The sequence below is a fragment of the Helianthus annuus genome, chromosome 8 (genome assembly GCF_002127325.2).
Source record: "Helianthus annuus cultivar XRQ/B chromosome 8, HanXRQr2.0-SUNRISE, whole genome shotgun sequence".
Lineage (NCBI taxonomy): Eukaryota > Viridiplantae > Streptophyta > Magnoliopsida > Asterales > Asteraceae > Helianthus > Helianthus annuus.
The window spans coordinates 26803365-26829457 of record NC_035440.2 but is presented as its reverse complement, the minus strand read 5'-3'; the positions used below and the strand labels follow the sequence as shown (position 1 = coordinate 26829457).

Sequence of the window (26093 nt, the reverse complement as noted above, 5' to 3'; positions counted from 1 at the left end):
ACCGTCGTTTACCCATGTATTTTGTATTTTATTTTCATAGTTTTTGAGTCATTTTTAGTCTTTATACAGTTATACTATATTATTTTGTGTTTTGCCAGGTCCTGGTGCAAATTGAGCGAAAACGAGTCAGAAGGAAATAACCAGCCAGTTGGGCAGAATAGAATGCCAGTGACCGGATCAAAATCACATCAATTTTCTATGAGTGGGCCAAGACCACTATCAATATTTTATAAATTAGTGGGCCGCCACATGGATGTGCACGACAACAGGCAAGTGAAATAATCAAAAAATGGGAATTCTTTGTGAAAGTATGGTGGGCCGCCAAGAGCAACTCATTGGGCTATGCATTGCATGACAAGATGCATATGATTATTGAATTGTTTTCTTTCTTTTACTGGGCTTTGAAAACAAATGGAATATGCAAGTGATAAAGAAAAAAAAACCCTAAAGAAACAATATATATACACATAAAGTTGAACGTGAAAAGGGAGCCCCTAATATATTATTTTTCGAAAAGCAAGTGGGGGATTCGAAACAAAACAGACGGCAGCGAGAAAAGACATATTGAGTGTGCTGTTGGCGCAAGAGGAAGGAAAAAAGGAGGCCGGTTCGAGTTTGTATCATTGCGGGTTCCATATTACTCTTATTTTTCTAATCTTTTGCGTTGAACCCATGTTTTGTTTGATTTTTAGAACCGATATTGTTATGTTTTTAATAAATATGAGTAGCTAAACGTTATAAACTACCTGGGTTTAGATGAACTTGATGATTGTAATGCGATTTTGACATGATTATGGTCATTTGATGTGATTTACAAAACTTTGCCTTGTGATTGATCTTGATATTTCATGTTGGTGTGTTATGATTGATTATTGGTTGATGAATTCAGCGGTTTAGGCACATAGAAATATCACCTAGACTTAGAGTTTAATTTGAATCATTGATCTTAGGGTTTTCGGTTTGAATATTGAGTTGAGAAATTGACCAATTCGATTAATAATTAAAATCAATATACTAAAACTTGCATCCTCATCTTGTGACTCGAAAGACGATTAAGGTGAGCTAGGTTATTAGCTAATCATTGGTGGGTAGATTGGGTGACCGATAGCTCGGGCTCGTTTATTACATCATGGTTAAGGTTTCCTAGGATTTCAATCTTCAAGGTTTGGTTTGCTTTGCGTTTTGAGAGTTTTGGGGTTAGAGTTACGTTCATTGCTTAAATCTCGTAGGATTTGGTATCGATAGGTCGTGCCGGTTTGTTCTAGCACTTCACATTTCGTCTTTATCTTTCGTTTGATACATCTCTAGAGGGGGGTTAATCGAGGGAGTAGGATATTTAACCATTGCCATAGTCAAGATAGCGTTGCATGATTCTAGGGATTCGACACCTAGGTAGTCCTTTCTCATCATATTTGACCTACACTTTGCCTTCCAGTTTGTTTGCTTACTGCGTTGCTTGTCTTGTTCACCATTTTTCTTAATTAATTAGGTTATTAGTTAATCATCAAAACAAACATAAAAATTGACTTTATATTCGACAACGGTTCATTAACTAGAGTTTGCATATAGTGTCCACGGATTGATATCCGGTCTTGCCATTTACACTACACTGCGACCGGTACACTTGCTGATTTTTTTTGGTTTAGTTAGCAATTCCTTTTTAAAACTTGTTCGAAATTAATATATACATTTTCACACATCAAGTTTTTGGCGCCATTTCCGGGGACACTTAGGCGATTGCGTTATTAGCTTTGACTGATCTTATTTGTTTATTGGTCATATTTGTAGTTTGAGTATTAGGGTTTGTGTCTAGTAGTAGTGTGTCTAGTTGTTTCTGTAAATATATTTTTATTAGTTAATTTTTTTTAAAACTTTTTATCATGTGTTTTATCTATGGAGGGCCCCATTACACCAAATATTGTCCAAACGATTCGGGGTGTCCCATAGATTTCGATGCTAACCCTCTTGTGCAGCCACAGTGATAGGGCAATTCAAAAAACAGAGGACTTTCATGCCTGGATTAAGGCTGCTAAGGAAGAAAGTGATAGGGCAATTCAAGCCGCATTTGATATTTTAAATTCACGGAGCTTGAAAAGCCAAGGCCATTACACTTATGATATGAATGAAAATTATCTAGGATATCAAACGGCTGAGGGTAAGATGGACTACACAAATCCAGATCCGGGGGGAGAAATGTGCATTGAGATCTCACAGTCAGGTAAATATTACGATTCTACTTTTAATTATTATAATTCTCATGATTCAGATTTACCCTTGTCTTGCGAAGATGATGTCGTGCAGGTTTCACATTCTGAGCCCTTGTATGAAGAAGATGAGGATCACACTCATGAACCAGAGACAATAATGGACGTTGAAGTCCCACCTCTGGTTCAGCAAGTCATTAATTCCAGTTATTGGTGTCCCACGCCATGGGATATTGATGAAGGATTTTGGAGTGATGCTGATGAGGGGTAGTAGAAGAGGCAGAGTTGCAGGTGCCCGACTACACCGCAGCCCGGGATGAAGAAGTTTGTGAGCCACTGGACAAGATGGAGGATGAGAATGAAGAGCATATACCATCTTGGGAGGAGGAGTTTGGTGATGAGTTGGTAGGTTTGCCAACTCTTGAAGATAAAGACTTTGACCCGGTTGGTGATCTCGCCTATCTAGAGACATTACTTGAAGAGTAACCAACCATGGAGATCAAATATACACCAAACGTAGAAGAAGAGATAGTGGCTGAGGAGTTTGATAGCCAACCCGTGGAGAAGTTAGAAGATGGACTTCCACCACGATCAAGAACACGGGAGAGGGCGAGAAATAGCTTGGATCAACACCTGTCGAGGATTCAAGGATGGTACCGAAGGAAGAGGAAGGAGAAACCATTGAAGTTTGCACAACACCATCCTTCTCATTACATGCCACGAATCAGGTTTGGTCCAGGTAAGTTTAAGTATTGGTGGTCCGACCCATTCGAGAATTTTAAACGGTTTATAAATTCCATTCTAAAAATATTAATAAACAATAAAGAACGAGTGGAACTAAACGGGTTGGACCGCGTCGAGATCAAAGAAAAACCTCCTGATTAAATTTAAGTGTGGGGAGGTTTTGTAGACTTTGTTAAATTTATTTTTTCGGTGGATTTTCGGTAGTTAGTAGAGTTTGTATATTGAGTCATTTATTTTTTACTATGAGTCTAATTTAGTAGTTTCGAGTCGATGTTGCTTTGGTTTTTTGCTTGTTTTTGTTAATGCAGGTTTGGATATGTACCACCCGTACTCAATCTCCATTCAGGTGTTTTTGGAGCTGCTTGGCAAATTTCAAGGAATTTTCCAAGTATACCAGTTAGAGTCAAATCCGATCGCGAATGGAATGCTATACGATCGAGCTGGATTGGACGAGAGTTTTGGAGCTTACGCGTTATTTTACCAGCTAAGTCCTTTCCAATTTGTCCTTAGTCTTTTTATTTCTTATTTATTTTTAGTATTTTGAGTCGGTTTACATCCTACATTGAGTTTTGGAGCTTACGCGTTATTTTACCCATGTTTTGTTTGATTTTTAGAACCGATATTGTTATGTTTTTAATAAATATGAGTAGCTAAACGTTATAAACTACCTGGGTTTAGATGAACTTGATGATTGTAATGCGATTTTGACATGATTATGGTCATTTGATGTGATTTACAAACTTTGCCTTGTGATTGATCTTGATATTTCATGTTGGTGTGTTTTGATTGATTATTGGTTGATGAATTCAGCGGTTTAGGCACATAGAAATATCACCTAGACTTAGAGTTTAATTTGAATCGTTGATCTTAGGGTTTTCGGTTTGAATATTGAGTTGAGAAATTGACCAATTCAATTAATAACTAAAATCAATATACTAAAACTTGCATCCTCATCTTGTGACTCGAAAGACGATTAAGGTGAGCTAGGTTATTAGCTAATCATTGGTGGGTAGATTGGGTGACCGATAGCTCGGGCTCGTTTATTACATCGTGGTTAAGGTTTCCTAGGATTTCAATCTTCAAGGTTTGGTTTGCTTTGCGTTTTGAGAGTTTTGGGGTTAGAGTTACTTTCATTGCTTAAATCTCGTAGGATTTGGTATCGATAGGTCGTGCCGGTTTGTTCTAGCACTTCACATTTCGTCTTTATCTTTCGTTTGATACATCTCTAGAGGGGGGTTAATCGAGGGAGTAGGATATTTAACCATTGCCATAGTCAAGATAGCGTTGCATGATTCTAGGGATTCGACACCTAGGTAGTCCTTTCTCATCATATTTGACCTACACTTTGCCTTCCAGTTTGTTTGCTTACTGCGTTGCTTGTCTTGTTCACCATTTTTCTTAATTAATTAGGTTATTAGTTAATTGTCAAAACAAACATAAAAATTGACTTTATATTCGACAACGGTTCATTAACTAGAGTTTGCATATAGTGTCCCCGGATTGATATCCGGTCTTGCCATTTACACTACATTGCGACCGGTACACTTGCCGATTATGTTTGGTTTAGTTAGCAATTCCTTTTTAAAACTTGTTCGAAATTAATATATACATTTTCACACATCAAGTTTTTGGCGCCATTTCCGGGGACACTTAGGCGATTGCGTTATTAGCTTTGACTGATCTTATTTGTTTAATTGGTCATATTTGTAGTTTGAGTATTAGGGTTTGTGTCTAGTAGTAGTGTGTCTACTGTTTCTGTAAATATATTTTTATTAGTTAATTTTTTTTAAAACTTTTTATCATGTGTTTTATCTATGGAGGGCCCCATTACACCAAATATTGTCCAAACGATTCGGGGTGTCCCATAGATTTCGATGCTAACCCTCTTGTGCAGCCACAGTCATATCAGTCTTGGAATTGGCAACCAAAACAAACAACAGAGGACTTTCATGACTGGATTAAGGCTGCTAAGGAAGAAAGTGATAGGGCAATTCAAGCCGCATTTGATATTTTAAATTCACAGAGCTTGAAAAGCCAAGGCCATTACACTTATGATATGAATGAAAATTATCTAGGATATCAAACGGCTGAGGGTAAGATGGACTACACAAACCAGATCCGGGGGGAGAAATGTGCATTGAGATCTCACAGTCAGGTAAATATTACAATTCTACTTTTAATTATTATAATTCTCATGATTCAGATTTACCCTTGTCTTGCGAGGATGATGTCGTGCAGGTTTCACATTTTGAGCCCTTGTATGAAGAAGATGAGGATCACACTCATGAACCAGAGACAATAATGGACGTTGAAGTCCCACCTCTGGTTCAGCAAGTCATTAATTCCAGTTATTGGTGTCCCACGCCATGGGATATTGATGCCGGATTTTGGAGTGATGATGATGAGGGGTAGTAGAAGAGGAAGAGTTGGAGGTGCCCGACTACACCGCAGCCCGAGATGAAGAAGTTTGTGAGCCACTGGACAAGATGGAGGATGAGAATGAAGAGCATATACCATCTTGGGAGAAGGAGTTTGGTGATGAGTTGGTAGGTTTTCCAACTCTTGAAGATAAAGACTTTGACCTGGTTGGTGATCTCGCCTATCTAGAGACATTATTTGAAGAGAAACCGACCATGGAGATCAAATATACACCAAACGTAGAAGAAGAGATAGTGGCTGAGGAGTTTGATAGCCAACCCGTGGAGAAGTTAGAAGATGGACTGCCACCAAGATCAAGAACACGGGAGATGGCGAGAAAGAGCTTGGATCAACACCTGCCGAGGATTCAAGGATGGTACTGAAGGAAGAGGAAGGAGAAACCATTGAAGTTTGCACAACACCATCCTTCTCATTACATGCCACGAATCAGGTTTGGTCCAGGTAAGTTTAAGTATTGGTGGTCCGACCCATTCAAGAATTTTAAACCGTTTATAAATTCCATTCTAAAAATATTAATAAACAATAAAGAACGAGTGGAACTAAACGGGTTGGACCGCGTCGAGATCAAAGAAAAACCTCCTGATTAAATTTAAGCGTGGGGAGGTTTTGTAGACTTTGTTAAATTTATTTTTTCGGTGGATTTTCGATAGTTAGTAGAGTTTGTATATTGAGTCATTTATTTTGTACTATGAGTTTAATTTAGTAGTTTTGATTCGGTATTGCTTTGGTTTTTGCTTGTTTTTGTTAATGCAGGTTTGGATATGTACCACCCGTACTCAATCTCCATTCGGGTGTTTTTGGAGCTGCTTGGCAAATTTCAAGGAATTTTCCAAGTATACCAGTTAGAGTCAAATCCGATCGAGAATGGAATGCTATACGATCGAGCTAGATTGGACGAGAGTTTTGGAGCTTACGCGTTATTTTACCAGCTAAGTCCTTTCCAATTTGTCCTTAGTCTTTTTATTTCTTATTTATTTTTAGTATTTTGAGTCGGTTTACATCCTACATTGAGGACAATGTAGAGTTTAAGTGTGGGGATGGGAAACTATTGTTTGTATTTAGTTACTAGAGTCTTGAGTCAAAAATAAAAAATAAAAAATAAAAATAAAAAAGGTAATAAAAAAATAAAAAAAATTGAAAAAAAAGAGTTGGTTTTGCGAGTCCCGGTCCTTTAGCGCATAGAAAACAAAAAAAAAAAAAAAAAAAAAAACCTTTTCAAAACGTCGGTCAAAAACGGTTTAATTGTCGAATTTACGAGTCGAGAGCACATGTTTCTTTAAATTGCGGGATAGTAGGTTGACTGAATCGGTTTTTTGGGATTAAAAGGTTTTGGGACGCCTAGGATAGTGGATGGAGCCGGAGAGTTAATTAGTTGTGCATTTTCAATATCGGTAGCCCTATTTTCCACATGATAGTGAGATTTGAGCCTTTACATGTTTCATATTTATATATGATCACTATTTTTGTTTCATGTGTGTTTACCGACTTTGTTGCATTACTTTAGAAGTTGTGCGTTTTGATACAGTTTGAGAGCTTTGGTTAGGATTTAACATGGATGTGATAGAGGCATTAGGATCACCTTGTTTATGTAGCCTTTGTGTTTGACCCATTTCACAACTACCCTTAGATACACCACTTTGTGCCTAGCCATTCGTTTGTTACCCGTTTGTGATTTGATAGCCGGATCGTGTTACGTGATTATTATATTTGAAAAAAAAATGAAAAACGAAAAAAAAAAGAGAAATTGAAAATTGAAAAAAAAAGAAAAAAAAAAGAGAAAAAGAAAAAAAGAAAAAAAAAGAAAAAAGTTGTGGGTGAAAATGATCAATATGTTAGTGTTTTGTTTCATGCTTATCCAGTTTATTGTGTGATTACTTGTTTAGCCATATATCCCTAAAAAAAAAAATAAATAAATAAAAAAATAAAAACCCTACCTTTAGCTCTTACCTACCCAATAAAGCCCTCTTGATCCGTGTTAAATTCTAACAATTAGGTGGAGATCTGATTGACGTACAAGCTTATGATAGTATCTTTCATAGTTCGGTTTTGAGAGTTCACTCGAGATTACATATATATTAGCCGAGAGATGAGTGAAATTGTGAGGGGTCTTGACATTGCATAATTGATTGCTTGAAGGTGAGAAAAACTTGATTAGGTAGGCCGTTTTCATTTAAATATTATGATTCGTCAACCTTTTGAACGATGTAAATCTTGCGAAACTGCTGTGTTTGATGATTTTGTAGTTCGCGTTATAACTTGTTCGAGACTTGCGTTATTGTTAAGTGTTTAAGTTGGACATGTTGCTTAAGTCTTTTTCAGGGACGAAAAAGGTTCAAGTGTGAGGATATTTGATTTGTTGAAAAACACCGTCGTTTACCCGTGTATTTTGTATTTTATTTTCAACGTTTTTGAGTCATTTTTAGTCTTTATACAGTTATATTATATTATTTTGCGTTTTGCCAGGTCCTGGTGCAAATTGACCGAAAACGAGTAATAAGGAAATAACCAGCCAGTTGGGAAGAATAGAATGCCAGTGACCGAATCAAAATCACATCAATTTTCTATGGGCAGAATAGAATGCCAGTGACCGAATCAAAATCACATCAATTTTCAATGAGTAGGCTAAGACCACTGTCTATATTTTATAAGTTAGTGGGCCGCCACATGGATGTGCACGACAACAGGCAAGTGAAATAATCAAAAAATGGGAATTCTTTGTGAAAGTATGGTGGGCCGCCAAGAGCAACAGATTGGGCTATGCATTGCACGACAAGATGCATATGATTATTGAATTGTTTTGTTTCTTTTACTGGGCTTTGAAAACAAATGGAATATGCAAGAGATATAGAAAAAAAAACCTAAAGAAACAATATATATACACATAAAGTTGAACGTGAAAAGGGAGCCCCTAATATATTATTTTTCGAAAAGCAAGTGGGGGATTCGAAAAAAAATAGACGGCAGCGAGAAAAGACATATTGAGAGTGCTGTTGGCGCAAGAGAAGGAAAAAAGGAGGCCGGTTCGAGTTCGTATAATTGCGGGTTCGATATTACTCTTATTTTTTAATCTTTTACGTTGAACCCATGTTTTGTTTGATTTTTAGAACCGATATTGTTATGTTTTTAATAAATATGAGTAGCTAAACGTTATAAACTCCCTGTGAACACCCCGTGTTTTCGAATGTCAAAGTCAAAGTCAAAGTCCAAGTCAACTTTGACTTCTTTGACTATAATTAGTCTATTTTATGTTTTATTTGTATTATGTGGAGTAAGTGTTATTAATCAGAATAAATCGAAGTAATCGAATGTTTAATCGACGCGAATCGATTTACGACTGTGAATAGTAGGAAGTAACAATGCGATAAAGTTAACTAATCAGTAATCAAACCGATCAAACCATCATCGAACTCGAATCTCGAACTACGCAAACTTTGGATGTTGTTATTACTTGTGTGTGTGCCTTATGTGTTACCTGTGCGTGTTTACTGTATGTTTTTTGTGGTATTCAATCGAATCAATCAAAACTCGAATCGAAACTCAATCGAACTCAATCGAAATCAAGTTGTAATAATTGGTAGAGAAGAGATTACGCAAGATGTAGATGATTATATGTTAGATATAGTGATTGGGACTGAAAGTAATTTGAATAGGAAACTCTATCGTACTCGAACCGTCTTCAATCGAAATCGAAATATCAGAAATCGTCGCACCGAACACTCGAACCAGCCTGTTGATCGATCAGGCTGTCAGCCGATCGAACAGCCCAGCCGATCGGACGGACTGTCCGATCGAGCAGGCTGTCCGATCGGGATGCCTGGTCGATCGGCCAGCCCTTTCCTCTTTGGGAAGCCTATAAATAGGGCTGTCATTGTCATTCTTTCCGCTTTTGGAAACTCTCTGACCGACCAGCTCGTGCTCCCCTTCTTTTCTCAGATTTCTTCCGATTTCGGTAAGTTTTCATCCTAAATCTTGTACTTTCTTGATCAATGCACACTCCTACACCTTTCTATCTTTCAAATCTTGATTTCTAACCGTGAAATCATCAAGATCTAAGCATTCTAGGATGATGTCATCATGGTGTTCCTCAAGAACATCATGTTTTGGCCTCAATCCACCATGAATAGCTCGGATCTAACCGATTTCCACATAAACAAGCTAAGATCTATCAAAGATCTAAACATTTACATGGTGTGAAGGATTGAAAGAAGGATTTCCAACTTTCTTTCAACTCTTTTACACTCAATGCCTTCAAACCGATAGAAACGGAGCTTGAGTCAAATCACCAATCATTCTAATGGGCGAGTGGCTCAAGGTTCGGATTCTATCTACGAGGTTCACCGATTCGGGGTTAAACATCAAACTGTCATTCGGAACAGTTCACCGGCCGGACTTGGGTGGTTCCTGTCCGAGCAAGGGAAACATATAAGAACGAACGTTCCATGGTTTAGCTCGTTGTCAAACTACCTCGAAATAACATCAAATAATCAGAACAGCCAAGTGCTAGACGAACAGGCCGACCATGTCAGGATGCTGACCGAACGGTTAGGCTGTCCGAACGGACAGCCCAACCAATTGGACATGTCAGCCGATCGACCAGGCCAGCCGATCGGCTAGCATATGGCCCCACAATTTGACAAATTCATGAGGTATGGTATTGAACGAAGTAATGCCCGATCGAACGACTGATTGGTAAACATTACTCTTCGGATCATGAGATACTATGCTTCAACACTTAATTGATTTACAACTCGTAGTAGTACGGAGTGCCACCCGATCGAACGTGCTGTTCGATCGATCAGGTGACATCCAGCTGAGGACTCACTATCGAAGTGTCTAACCGATCGGTTAAGCCGGCCGATCGAACAGACCGTTCGATCGATCGACCCGAAAGGTAAGAACACTTCAGTGTTCTCAAATACTACAACGAAAACTTCAAAAGGTCAAACCATCATACACAAACACATCCTACTCAAAGGAAGAAACAATCCACTCGAACAGTCCAGCCGATCGAGCCTACCGGCCGATCGAACAGACTGTCCGAACGGACCTTCCAACCGAACGAACAACCCGTTTGATCGAACCTGCTGTTCGATCGACCAGGCTGTTCGACCCACTTACACTTGTCTCCATTTTACGTGTATTCATCGTTATGCTATCAAACTGTTCAGGCTAACCCTACTCTCATGCGCTCCCTTCAATCCATCAATCAATCGCTGTGAGTATACTCGATCCCTTTTCGCTTTTGGGTGTTACATACGTTACTTATATCAAAACACAATCGATCACACTACTCAAATTATTTGAACGCTAATCGATTCGCATGTATTACGTGACTAAAGTAATGCTTGTTGTTACGTTTACACGTGGAATGCTGTCTACCTGCCTTAACGACGTAGTACTATAGTTTGGACTCAGCACCCGTTCACACGGGGGTTGTTAAGGACAATTACTTGCATGGATTACGGTGGTAATCATGTATTGCGAACTGTCTCGGACAGTCAACCCGCAGTCATTGGTATCGATAGATCCATGTCAATAATTAACATGCTTTGTTTTCCTCTGTGTACGTGCTGGTTATGCGTAAACTATTTCGAACTCTGTATGCTATTATCAAACTTGTATGCTCACCTTTACATTATATGTATTGACTTTATCTTAACATATGTGACAGGTGTTTAAGATGTTTGCTTGCTAGGAAAGCGAGGCTAGAATAAATCTCTAGAGGCCCCCAACAAATAGTTGTCTGTCAGGAACAAGCGCCTAGAGCATAGTTGTCTGTAGATCTTGTCCGACCGGGTCTTTAGGAGCATTTGAACAATATTCTATTATTCATATTTAAATATGAGTTGTCGGAACAGAATATTTGACTGGTTGTTATCTGTAATAATTTGTTTTATTATTGGGACACGGTATGGGACGTGTTATTTAAACTAAATAGTGATGGTAGTTGTTATGGAAACTCTTGGACAATCTGTTTCGCTCAGTGCCATGCCCCGATGATTCCGCCATCGGTTGGGGTGTGACAGATTGGTATCAGAGCCATAACTATAGGGAATTAGGCTGGACACGACCTAGTCCGAGTCGCTGTCTTAGAGACCTAGACTATAGTTAGGAACCAACAGACCAAGCGTATACGCCAAATCCTGCTATTCTACACTATCACTTCACCCAAATTTTCAATAATGAGAAGGCGATTTGGTCAGGATCAGGTGTGAAAACCGTAAACTCCCGACTAAATTGCTGGACCAATGCTGATTTATCCAACTACCGAAGGATTCTTCATTACTTTTCAATAACGAACGAGGAGAATTATACCAAATCAGGAGTGAAATCCATATTTTGATGAATAATCTCCTCAAATTTTACTAAAACAAGGAAGAAATTGCTAAGCCAGGGGTGAAACCCGAACCTTGGCAACTTATTCCAACTTTACTCATCTCACCAAAACTTCGATGGACTCCAACGACCTGAACTCACGAGTATGACCTAGGGAATACGTGTTGAATGCCCAAGAATCGAGGCAGCAACGCGAGCCCGAAAGTTAAAAGTGACGACAAGTCTATTGTGAATAGTCGAATCGCTTTGGGTAGTCAATGTCTAGTAGCCGCAGACAATCCATCTCTCGATTTTTATGTGTGTTCGATTCTGAGCCCGCAGCCGCCGACTCTGATGACTCGATGATTTTATGTGTTGTATGTGTTTAACTGTTTATATGTTTAAAATTTTGGGGTTTATTCGATTTGCTATCACTTCGATCAACACACACGATTCGCATTGCTCTTCTACCTCAAAACGGTAACAAGTCGTTACAAATCTAGACGATACTATGCTACGATATACGCTATACTATACTCGACATACTATACGATTATACGATACTATTCGATATACCATACGCGATCACTATATACGAACGACTCACGAGCTTTGAATGATAGGTTTCTGTATTCTGACTGCATCTGTGATTAAATGTGCATGTGTTTCTGCGCTTAGGTGTCTCTGTGCTCTACGTGCCTATGTGCTTATGTGCTTCTGTGATTATGTGAATCTGTGACTTTATGCTTATGTGATTTTGTGATGCGTGTTTCGACATATTTCTAAGCTTTAGTAAGTAGTAGATGTGTGAGGTGAGATTCAATCATGTTGTGTTGAGTCCTGTAACGATGTCTGTTGCAGACAATGTCGTCTGGATCCCGCCACCATCTTACTCGCCAAGAGAAGAGAGACAAGCGTCTCGCTACTATCATTGCCAAAAGTGTGGCAAAAGCTGTAAGCGAGGTGTATGAGAACGTCAGTAAATCATCCGAGGAATCGCGAACTGAGGCTCCTAAGGATGCCAACAAGACTGGTTTCAGCTTCAAACAGTTTAAAGCATGCGGACCCAAAGAATTCACCGGAGAAGATGGCCCTACCGCCATGTTTCAATGGTTCGATTCAGTTGAAGTCACTCTGCGCCAAAGCGGCTGTCCTGAAAATCTCCGCACCCTCAATGCTACAGGCGTCTTCCAGTCCCGAGCTCTAGACTGGTGGACGGTTGAACGAAACAAGCGCGAAAATGATGCAGCTTATGAGCTGACTTGGGAGGAGTTGAAGGCAATCATGATGGACGAATTCTGCCCTCCCCATGAACGCCAAAAGCTGGAGGACGAGTTTTGGAACATCAAGCAGAAGGATGGAGACAACGCTGCTTTAACTGCTCGCTTCTAGCAGCTGAGCATCATCTGTCCCGACCAAGTCAAGACGCCAGACATGGCCATCAAGAAGTATATTCGAGCTCTACCCGACTGTGTTGCGGATTTCATTCATGCTGCCAAGACATCATCGATTGAAGAGACCTACCTGCTTGCCGCTGAGATCAATGACAAGAGGGTAAAGTCTGGTCTTTAGGATAAGCATACCAAGTCTCTACATCAAGCCACCACCGCATCGACCGTCAACACAACCACTGCTCAACCCTCCAAGTCATCAAGAAGAAAGAAGAAGCACAACAAAAACAGCTCCAGCAACAAGAACTGTGATGTGACAACGACTGCTGCTCCTCTGCAAGCCGTACAGGCTCAGCAACAGTCTCACCATCGACAAGCTCTAGTGATCAATGCGCCGCCAGCCAAGCGCGCTTACACATGTCCCCACTCGCTCTGCCCGACATGTTCATGCCATCATCCGGTGGGAATCGCCTGTCGCTTCTACGTCCACTGCAACATCTACGGGCATTTCATTGCGAATTATCGCTATGGTCCCCGTCAAGCCCCAGCTCAAGCTGCCGCTCATCAAGCTTTACTCCCATCCCCTCAAGGCCAACCTGCAGCTCAAGCACCCGCGGTCAATGCTCGAGTCTACTTTGCATGTGGTGATCCTAACCACTTTGCAAACATGTGCCAGAACCGGGTTGTGAAACAAGAACCCCAGCAACAGCAGCCTCAGCAGCAACAGCAAGCAGCCCATGCCAGAACCTTTAACATCAACGCCCGTCAAGCCCAGGCTGACAACAACGTGGTTAATGGTACATTCCTTGTGAATGGTATTTATGGATCATGTTTATTTGATACTGGAGCCGATAACTGCTTTGTGTCGTTTGAATTCGAGAAGCTCCTTAGTCGTAAGCGCTTTTATCTCCCCTCGTCATTCGAAGTCGAAGTTGCTACTGGAAGAACCGTCGCCGTTAACTCTGTACTTCGTGATTGTACCCTCGAGCTCAACAATCACCTCTTCCCAATTGATCTCATTCCGATGCAGCTCGGAAGTTTTGACGTCATAGTAGGCATGGACTTTCTTCGCGAAAACCATGCTGAAGTTGTGTGTTTTGAAAAGATGATTCGATTCTCGCTCGCAAATGGTGATCTCTTATGTGTATACGGTGAAACAGCTTCGAAAGGTCTCAAGCTCATGTCATGCGTCCAAGCTAGCAAGTATCTCCGCAAGGAATACAGCGCTTTCTTGGCCAACATTGTAGTAGCGGAGAAGGAAAAGAAAAAGAAGGCCGAAGTCAAAGACGTCCCAGTGGTTCGTGAATTTCCTCAGGTGTTCCCTGATGACCTTCCCGGACTACCGCCAAGTCATGATATCGACTTTTGCATCGACCTTATTCCTGGAGCTAACCCTGTTGGTAAAGCCCCTTATCGACTCGCGCCATCCGAAATGAGGGAACTCTCAAACCAACTCCAGGAGTTACTTAAAAAAGGCTTCATTCGCCCGAGCATCTCTCCTTGGGGCGCACCAGTCCTTTTCGTCAAAAAGAAGGATGGGTCGTTCAGCATGTGCATCAACTATCGGGAATTGAATAAGCTGACCATCAAAAACCGTTATCCCCTACCTCGAATTGACGATTTATTTGATCAGCTACAAGGAGCATCGTGTTTCTCAAAGATCGATTTACGTTCAGGTTATCATCAGTTACGCATAAAAGAAGAAGATATACCCAAAACCGCCTTTCGCACTCGTTACGGCCACTATGAGTTCGTTGTTATGCCTTTTGGTTTAACCAACGCACCCGCGGTTTTTATGGATCTGATGAATCGCGTGCGTAAGCCTTATCTTGACCGTTTCGACATAGTATTCATCGACGATGTCTTGACTTATTCCAAATCGAAAGCCGAACACGCGCAACATCTACGTTTGGTTCTCGAGTTACTCCAGGGGAACCAACTCTACGCCAAGTTCTCCAAGTGCGAATTCTGGTTGGAGGAGGTTCAGTTTCTAGGTCACATTGTGAATAGTCAGGGTATTCATGTCGATCCCGCAAAGATTGAAGCAGTTAAGAGCTGGATTACGCCAAAGAACCCGTCAGAAGTCCGATCTTTCCTTGGATTAGCGGGCTATTATCGACGATTTATCGAAGGATTCTCTAAGATCGTTGTGCCGCTTACCGTTCTTACTCATAAAGACAGGTCCTTTGTTTGGGGAACTGAACAAGAATCTGCTTTTCAAACCCTTAAGCGCAAGCTCTGCAATACTCCTGTTCTCACGTTGCCAGACGGAAACAACAATTTCATTGTCTATTGTGATGCTTCCAACCTTGGTCTTGGCTGTGTTCTCATGCAACGGGACAAGGTTATAGCTTACGCATCTCGTCAGCTCAAAATCCACGAGAAGAACTATACAACCCACGATCTCGAGCTAGGCGCAGTTGGTTTTGCATTGAAGATTTGGCGACACTACCTGTATGGTACCAAGTGTACTATCTTCACCGATCACATGAGTTTACAACACATCTTTAATCAGAAAGAACTTAACATGCGTCAACGCCGATGGGTAGAACTTCTTAGCGATTACGACTGTGAGATTCGTTATCACCCGGGCAAGGCAAATGTTGTAGCCGACGCACTCAGCAGACGGAGTTATTTGCTCAGTATTCGCAATACCCAAGCCCAGCACAACCTCGAAACTCTCATCCGCGAAGCCCAACGTGCTTGCTTTAACGAGCGCACTTTGAAGAAAGAGAGGATTTATCACGATGGAGCTCAGCTTGTAAGCAAAGCAGATGGGATTTTCTATTATCTGGACCGAATTTGGATCCCTAAGCGGACCGATTTGCGAAAGATTATAATGAACGAAGCCCACAAATCCTGGTATTCTATTCATCCCGGTGCCGATAAAATGTACCAGGATCTTCGTTACAAGTACCAGTGGCCAGGTATGAAACGGGATATCGCCCTCTATGTTGGAAGTTGCCTGACTTGTGCAAGAGTTAAGGCTGAACACCAGCGACCTTCTGGCTTACTCGAACAACCTCCAATCCCCATATGGAAGTGGGAGAGTATAGCTATGGATTTCAAAACCAAACTTCCGCCGACGCCATCAGGTCACGACAGCATTTGGGTTATAGTTGATCGTCTGACCAAATCAGCCCACTTTTTGCCAATACGGGAAGACTACAAGGTAGAACGACTAGCCCGAATCTACACCGACGAGATCATTTGTAATCATGGTACGCCTCGTGACATCATTTCAGACCATGATGCTCGGTTTACTTCACGATTGTGGGAAACGTTTCAAGCGGCCCTTGGTACGTCGCTTAACCTGAGTACTGTTTTCCATCCTCAAACTGACGGACAGACTGAAAGAACAATCCGTACTCTTGAAGACATGCTCCACGCGTGTGTCATAGACTTCGGTGGTAGTTGGAACAAATACCTACCGTTAGTCGAATTCTCGTACAACAACAGCTATCATGCCAGCATACAAATGGCACCATTCGAGGCTTTATATGGAAGAATATGTCGTTCGCCTATTATATGGCACGAGATCGGTCACTCGCAATTAACCGGTCCCGAGTTACTTCAAGAAACGACTGACAAAACCCTCCAGATTCGAGACAACTTGTCGAACGCCAGGGATAGACAGAAAAGTTACGCCGATAGAAGACGCAAGCCCCTTGAATTTGACGTTGGCGACTACGTACTCTTAAAGGTATCACCTTGGAAGGGTGTGGTCAGATTCGGCAAGAAAGGGAAACTAGCGCCTCGATATGTTGGACCTTTTAAGATTCTGGAAAGAATCGGAAAAGTCACCTACAGACTCGAACTACCGGAGGAACTTAGAAACGTCCACCCAACTTTCCATGTGTCGAACCTCCGAAAGTGTCTAGATGATCATGATCTGATTGTACCGCTCGACGACCTTCAAGTAAACGAAATGCTACACTTCGTGGAAAAGCCTGTCGAAATCATGGATCGCCAAACCAAGCAACTCAGGCGCTCACGCATCCCTATCGTAGAAAGTCCGATGGGAAGGCAAACAAGGCGCGGAGTTCACTTGAGAACTCGAAAGCGACATGAAGGTTAAGTACCCGCAGTTGTTTCAATGAAGACTGAAGCGAGAAATTGGTAAAATCATTCACGGCGATGTGCAGCTTCGAGTCTAATTTCGGGACGAAATTCCCTAAACAAGGGGAGGATGTAACACCCCGTGTTTTCGAATGTCAAAGTCAAAGTCAAAGTAAAAGTCCAAGTTAACTTTGAGTTCTTTGACTATAATTAGTCTATTTTATGTTTTATTTGTATTATGTGGAGTAAGTGTTGTTAATCAGAATAAATCGAAGTAATCGAATGTTTAATCGACGCGAACCGATTTACGACTGTGAATAGTAAGAAGTAACAATGCGATAAAGTTAACTAATCAGTAATTAAACCGATCAAACCATCATCGAACTCGAATCTCGAACTACGCAAACTTTGGTTGTTGTTATTACTTGTGTGTGTGCCTTATGTGTTACCTGTGCGTGTTTACTGAATGTTTTGTGTGGTATTCAATCGAATCAATCGAAACTCGAATCGAAACTCAAAACTCAATTGAGCTCAATCGAAATCAAGTTGTAATAATTGGTAGAGAAGAGATTACGCAAGATGTAGATGATTATATGTTAGATATAGTGATTGGGACTGAAAGTAATTTGAATAGGAAACTATATCGTACTCGAACCGTCTTCAATCGAAATCGAAATATCAGAAATCGTCGCACCGAACACTCGAACCAGGCTGTTGGTCGATCAGGCTGTCAGCCGATTGAACAGCCCAGCCGATCGGACGGACTGTCCGATCGAGCAGGCTGTTCGATCGGGATGCCTGGCCGATCGGCCAGCCCTTTCCTCTTTGGGAAGCCTATAAATAGGGCTGTCATTGTCATTCTTTCCACTTTTGGAAACTCTCTGACCGACCAGCTCGTACTCCCCTTCTTTTCTCAGATTTCTTCCGATTTCAGTAAGTTTTCATCCTAAATCTTGTACTTTCTTGATCAATGCACACTCCTACACCTTTCTATCTTTCAAATCTTGATTTCTAACCGTGAAATCATCAAGATCTAAGCATTCTAGGATGATGTCATCATGGTGTTCCTCAAGAACATCATGTTTTGGCCTCAATCCACCATGAATAGCTCGGATCTAACCGATTTCCACATAAACAAGCTAAGATCTATCAAAGATCTGAACATTTACATGGTGTGAAGGATTGAAAGAAGGATTTCCAACTTTCTTTCAGCTGTTTTACAATCAATGCCTTCAAACCGATAGAAACGGAGCTTGAGTCAACTCACCAATCATTCTAATGGACGAGTGGCTCAAGGTTCAGATTCTATCTACGAGGTTCACCGATTCCGGGTTAAACATCAAACTGTCGTTCGGAACAGTTCACCGGCCGGACTTGGGTGATTCCTGTCCGAGCAAGGGAAACAAGTAAGAACGAACGTTCCATGGTTTAGCTCGTTGTCAAACTACCTCGAAATAACGTCAAATAATCAGAACAGCCAAGTGTTAGACGAACAGGCCGACCAGGTCAGGATACTGACCGAACGGTTAGGCTGTCCGAACGGACAGCCCAACCGATCGGACATGTCAGCCGATCGACCAGGCCAGCCGATCGACCAGGCCAGCCGATCGGCTAGCATATGGCCCCACAATTTGACAAATTCATGAGCTATGGTATTGAACGAAGTAATGTCCGATCGAACGACTGATTGGTAAACATTACTCTTCGGATCATGAGATACTATGCTTCAACACTTAATTGATTTACAACTCGTAGTAGTACGGAGTGCCACCCGACCGAACATACTGTTCGATCGATCAGGTGACATCCAGCTGAGGACTCACTATCGAAGTGTCTAACCGATCGGTTAAACCGGCCGATCGAACAGACGGTTCGATCGATTGACCCGAAAGGTAAGAACACTTCAGTGTTCTCAAATACTACAACGAAAACTTCAAAAGGTCAAACCATCATACACAAACACATCCTACTCAAAGGAAGAAACAATCCACTCGAACAGTCCAGCCGATCGAGCCTATCGGCCAATCGAACAGACTGTCCGAACGGACCTTCCAACCGAACGAACAACCCGTTCGATCGAACCTGCTGTTCGATCGACCAGGCTATTCGACCCACTTACACTTATCTCCATTTTACGTGTATTCATCATTATGCTATCAAACTGTTCAGGCTAACCCTACTCTCAAGCGCTCCCTTCAATCCATCAATCAATCGCTGTGAGTATACTCGATCCCTTTTCGTTTTTAGCACTTTTGGGTGTTACATACGTTACTTATATCAAAACACAATCGATCACACTACTCAAATTATTTAAACGCTAATCGATTCGCATGTATTACGTGACTAAATGAATGCTTGTTGTTATGTTTACATGTGGAATGCTGTCTACCTGCCTTAACGACGTAGTACTATAGTTTGGACTCAGCACCCGTTCACACGGTGGTTGTTAACGACAATTACTTGCATGGATTACAGTGGTAATCATGTATTGCGAACTGTCTCGGACAGTCAACCCGCAGTCATTGGTATCGATAGATCCATGTCGATAATTAACATACTTCGTTTTCCTCTGTGTACGTGCTGGTTATGCGTAAACTATTTCGAACTCTCTATGCTATTATCAAACTTGTATGCTCACCTTTACATTATATGTATTGACTTTCTTTTAACGTATGTGACAGGTGTTTTAGATGTTTGCTTGCTAGGAAAGCGAGGCTAGAATAAAGCTCTAGAGGCCCCCAACAAATAGTTGTCTGTTAGGAACAAGCATCTAGAGCATAGTTGTCTGTAGATCTTGTCCGACCGGGTCTTTAGGAGTATTTGAACAATATTCTTTTATTCATATTTAAATCTGAGTTGTCGGAACAGAATATTTGACTGGTTGTTATCTGTAATAATTTGTTTTATTATTTGGGACACGGTATGGGACGTGTTATTTAAACTAAATAGTGATGATAGTTGTTATGGAAACTTCTGGACAATCTGTTTCGCTCAGTGCCATGCCCCGATGATTCCGCCATCGGTTGGGGTGTGACAACCTGGATTTAGATGAACTTGATGATTGTAATGCGATTTTGACATAATTATGGTTATTTGATGTGATTTACATAACTTTGCCTTGTGATTGATCTTGATATTGCATGTTGGTGTGTTTTTATTGATTATTGGTTGATGAATTCAGCGGTTTAAGCACATAGAAATATCCCCTAGACTTAGAGTTTAATTTGAATCGTTGATGATGTGTGTAAAATGCAACATATAAATTACATCAAATGAGGCATAAAACCAACCCTTTTTTAGTACTAATGTTGGAAAAAGAGTGTTTTTGTCTTCCTTTTGTACTTTCAGGATTAAATGAGCTCAAATTCACAAAAGAAGCAAAAAGACAGCTAAATCTAACATGAATACAAGAAAAGGAACATAAGTGGATTGCCCGACCCCTCAACAGCATCCTCCCAAGAGAAATAGAGAAGGCAGAAGACTGAGCACGCCCCGTGCTCAGCCAGCACGGGGCCGTGCCCAAGAAGCAGCAGAAAAGACAAACCTATAGAAGCTTCTATTGCCCACCACGGGGCCGTGTCCAGCGGACACGGGGGCGTGGCGAAAGTACAGCAGGCGCATTAATTGTAATTGCGAATTACAATTAATGAAGAGAGTGAGTGTCAGACAGGCACGGGGGAGTGTCCAGCGGACACGGGGCCGTACCCAGCCTTCTGTTCAGCCTATAAATAGTAGTGCTTGGTTTCATTGCAACTCATCCCTTGGCATACCACCTCTCTCACACTTCATCCACCACCCACCACCACCATAACACCATCATCCACCACCATCATCCATTGTCCATCATAGAGTGTGTGAGTCGTCTCGGGATCCAAGATCGATCGTAAGAGTTCTTGACAATCAAGGCCATGTTTGCCTAAGTCTCTTACATCACTTGGTGAAGACAAGTGTTTAGTATAATACTTTTTATTTTTTAATCTTTTGCACTTTTTATTTGGTTTTGTATTAGTGACTTTAATAACTAGTTGCTTATGTTGAAGGTGATCTTTCCTTATCGTTTGTTCGTGGTGTCTTGGCATTATTTTACTGTCTATATAAAATAAAAGATTTTCACCATTCATATCTCCACGTTCTATATGGAGTTATGTTGGCTACCTGGTCGGGGGTTAAGGGAACGGTTTGGTAAGGGTCTTGCCCTTGTTCAGCGTTTAGAGGTCCTGCAAGGGACCTGGGTCAATTTTAGTAGGATCTCCTTCAATGCCCATAGGTATTGGATGGCGGGGATCAAAACTCTTTGACCCCCTCATAAGTTAACTACTATTAATACTATAACCCGGCTATTTAGGACTGTATCCCTGCTGACTCAGACTACTTAGTCGAGGGTAACTCACCGCCAAAAGTGGGGCCTACCAAAATTTGCATTAATAACTTAATTCATTATCTTCCAATAATCCAACCCTTTAGGATTGTATCCTTGCTGACTCAAACTACTGGGTTGAGGGTAACGTCGCCTTCAAAAGACGGGCCTACTACAATAACTAAGATAATCTCTTAAACAAGTGCAAAAGTGCGAAAATAATCAAAGGTTATACTAATACACGAGTCGGATCCAAGTGATTCATCTTGTCTATCTGTTTTTTTATTTTTATTTTATTTTTCAGCATTTAGTTAGTTTTTATTTTCTTAGTTTAAAAATCTTTTCTAACATTTTGATTTGATTAGACGTTGAGGATAAACCGGTACTAAAAGCTCTTGTGTCCTTGGACGACCTCGGTATCTTACCAACACTATACTACGTCCACACGATGAGTGCACTTGCCCATATGTGTGTCTAGTGTTAGTAAATATCGTGTTTTATAAATTTAAAACTTGGCTAAAAGTGTAAAAAGGGCTTAAAATATACATCAAAAATATATTACACTACACGCACATCAAGTTTTTGGCGCCGTTGCCGAAGACACAAGGATTTTAAGAAAGTTAGGAATCAACGGCCTAATCATTTTTTTTTATTTTTCTTTTTAATTTTTTAGGATTTTCTTAGTTTTTTCAGCTTCTGCAGAGCTCAGCACGGGTCGTGCCTGGTCGGACACGGGCCGTGCCCAGCGTTGTTACTGGCAGTTTTTAGTTTTCCAAGTTACAGAAGGCTGACCACGGGGCCATGTCGGTGCAACACGGGGCCGTGTCGGTGCAACACGGGGCCGTGTCCAACTCTCCAGTAACTGGGATCTGGAAAACAATCACTGTAACTCCGACCACAGGCCGTGTTCACTGAGCACGGGGCCGTGGTGAACCTTCTGACCAGCATTCTTTTATGTTTTTATTGCAGGACTTGGAACCAGACGCCACCCCTACGTAGTGTATGAGCTCCAGTTCTAATAAGGACATAAAAGAACCTCTAGAAGAACCCGAACGCTTTCTCAGAAAAAGACTAAAAGCCGAGAACCAAGAGAAAGTTTCGGGGAATCCACTTCCAATGGCGGACCAACCTACCCTCATGGATTATCTACGACCCACCGTAGGTAACCTAGGCGCCGCTATCAATGCACCGAATGTCGAAGCCAATAACTTCGAACTTCGGCCGCATTTGATACAAATGCTCCAAAACTCCGCAACCTTCCATGGGCTTGCGGACGAGGATCCCCATCTACATATTACTAATTTCTTAGAAATATGTGATACCTTTCGGATCAATGGAGCATCAAATGACGCCATCCGCCTTCGAATGTTTCCTTTCTCGCTAAAAGACCGAGCAAAAGCTTGGCTCAATGCCCTCCCAGCTGGATCGGTAAACACCTGGGATGAACTAGCCCAAAAATTTCTATATAAGTATTTCCCTCCAGCTAAAACGGCTAAATTAATGACTGAAATTAATACATATTTGCAAGAGGATGGGGAATCCTTATATGAAACTTGGGAAAGGTTCAAGGAGCTATTGCGAAAGTGTCCACATCACGGTCTTGCGATATGGCAACAAGTATCCACTTTCTATAATGGGTTGTTGCCACACACAAGGCAGACACTTGACTCTAGCTCCGGGGGACTTTTAGGTAATCGCCGCCCGCATGAAATATATAACCAAATTGAGGAAATTGCTCAAACCAATTTTCAGTGGCACACTGCCCGAGGCAATAAATCTATTGCCCCGGGCGCCCATAAGGTTGATGAAAGCACTTCTTTACAAGCCCAAATCGAGGCTCTTTCTTCAAAAATAAAAAAATTGGAAATGACAAAAACAGTCTCGGTTATGGCTTGTGAAGGGTGTGGTGGGCCACATGAAAATTGGAGTTGTATGAAAGAAACAGACGATCAACAAGAGTCGGTAAGCTACATTGACAATAAACCTAGGCCGTCGGGTCCTCCAACGGGCACTTACAACCAAGGATGGCGAAACCACCCTAACCTTGGTTGGAGAGAGCCCGGCAATAGTAGTAACCAACAAACCCAACGAACAAACTTTCAACAACCAAGAAATGAGTCACAAAATTTCACTCAACAACAAAGTGGACGAGAAAGGCTAGAAGATACTGTATCTCGCCTCATCTCCGACACTGAAAAGAAAAACTCGGAAAGATTTCTACAATTAGAATCAAATTTTAGAAATCAACAAGCTAGTATTCAAAACATAGAAAAACAATTAAGTCAACTAGCCCAAAATTTTTCCGAGAGGCCACAAGGTGCATTACCAAGCAATACCGAAACAAACCCAAAAGCGCAAGTTCATCTCATCACGTTACGAAACCGCACCGTGGGGCCTGCGGAAGCACCACCGCCGACAGAAGAGACTATACCCCCGCCTCTGCAGGAGAAGAACTCCCCTCCATCATCAGAGCCTACCAAGGCTCCTCGAGTTCCATACCCCAATAGGTTAATTCGTCAAAAGACCAATGAGCAATTCGCAAAATTCAAAAGTCTATTAAAACAATTGCATGTCAATATTCCTTTTATTGATGTCCTAACCCAAATGCCCTAATACTCTAAGTTCATGAGGGACTTCCTCACTCATAAAAAGAAAATTGAAACTTTGCAATTAGTTAACTTAGGCGAAGAATGCTCTGCCCTCGTACTCAACAAACTTCCCCAAAAGAAATTCGATCCTGGAAGCTTCACGATTCCCTGCTCGATCGGGGACTCCCCCGTTCGTAATGCACTAGCCGACCTTGTGGCTATCATTAACCTCATGCCTTCATCAATGTTTAAAAGACTCGGCCTAGGAACAACGAGTCCTACAAAAATGAGCATACAACTTGCTGATCGATCCGTCAAATTCCCGCAAGGTGTCATCGAAAATGTCCTAGTAAAGGTAAACAAATTTGTCTATCCAGCCGATTTTGTCATACTCGATATGGAAGAAGACACCGAAGTCCCCTCATACTAGGGAGACCATTTCTCGCCACCGCACAAGCAGTGGTAGACATGAATGACGGAACGCTCACCCTAAGGTACGGAGATGATGAAGTAAAATTCGGGGTTGGGAAGAGAATAGAGGACGACGACCCGGTCAACTACATGAAGGTTATTGATTCGAGTTTGGATGCTGCTCTCCGACGGTGCAACATGGGATGCCAAACATCCCACTCAGAAAATATATAACCTCACATTGGGTCTAGCCAAGGACCCTTATAAACGTGGCGCACCACGGAGGCATTCCGCGGAACTATCCTTAGTCTGGTTTAATCTTTTAGTTTTAATTTGCAGAAATAAAACACACTCATGGTGGTAAAGGATGAAAAGGGAAACGAGAAACATGGCCCCATGCACAAGAACAAGGCAACCCGACATCAATTTCTCCGATACAGAAGGTTCAACACGGGCCGTGTCCAACCAACACGGCCCCGTGCTGCGCCTCTTGCAGAAAAATGCCCAGTTCAGGTAACTGGACACGGGCCGCGTTCACCAGACACGCCCCCGTGTCCAGGCTTCTGTTTCTTTTCTTTAATTTTCGTTACTGGCACCTGAACACGGGGCCGTGTCCGGTCCCCACGGGGCCGTGTCCAGACTGCCAGTAACATAAAATCTTTGCTTTTCACACCATATTACACATCTAATCAACCTAAAAATTTATTTTTGGGACACATTGAGGACAATGTGTAATTTAAGTGTGGGGGGGATGCTAAAACCTTGAAATTTTGCAAGTCCTAATAACAAGCCTTACACAAAACTCTATTGGAACCGCTAATCACCCCAAATTTTTTTTTTTTCAAAAATTTCCATTTTTTTTGTCTAAAGTTTAACTTAGGAATTCTAAGATTAATAAGGTTATATTTTTATAAATTTACAACCAAGAGCGTCGTGATCAAAAGAACCAACATAAGAAAATTATGAAACGGGCATGACAAGCTTAGTTAAAATTTGATTATATATACTTGATCACATAGAAAACCCCATTCCCACAAAAAGTGAGTTTTGAGCCTTTATTGAGCATACAAATATACATCTTTAGACTAAATGCTCATTTTTCGTTTCTTGTGTGAATAGCCACTCGGTTCTTATGACTCTAGAACTTGCCACGACGATTCATTCCCAGTCCTTACCAACTTAAACCCAAGTAAGTAAATGATGGAGGCATTAGGACTAACCCTTTTTTCTTTCAAAACCATTATTTTCATTTTTCTTTTCACCTACCCAAGAACTCCCCCTAGTTAACCCCTTTGAGCCTAAACCTTTCATTTCTTTACCCTAAAAACCTTTTACCCACCAAAACCCTTCTTATTTTTTACCCTTTATTTTAGTAACAAGCTCGGTTTTCGTGTGACTGAAAAGAAAATGATGAAGTTAGAAATAAACAAACAAAGCTCTTAAAACAGAAGCTTGTTTGAAGAAATACTTCAAAATAAAAAAGTCACTAAAACAAAGTGTTCTACGAAAACCGACGCTTTTTACGCTTTTCGCCCTTTTCTACTAACCACTAACCCATTCACCCACCTTTAGCCCAAGCCTTTAC

General features: G+C 41.3%; 1 non-coding gene across 1 annotated transcript; it reads right to left on the bottom strand.

Moving 5' to 3' along the window:
• Positions 1-23003: 23003 nt before the first annotated feature.
• LOC118481469 lies at positions 23004-23110 on the bottom strand. The gene has a single exon (XR_004865678.1). It is a non-coding gene; the product is annotated as a small nucleolar RNA R71 (small nucleolar RNA).
• Positions 23111-26093: the final 2983 nt, after the last annotated feature.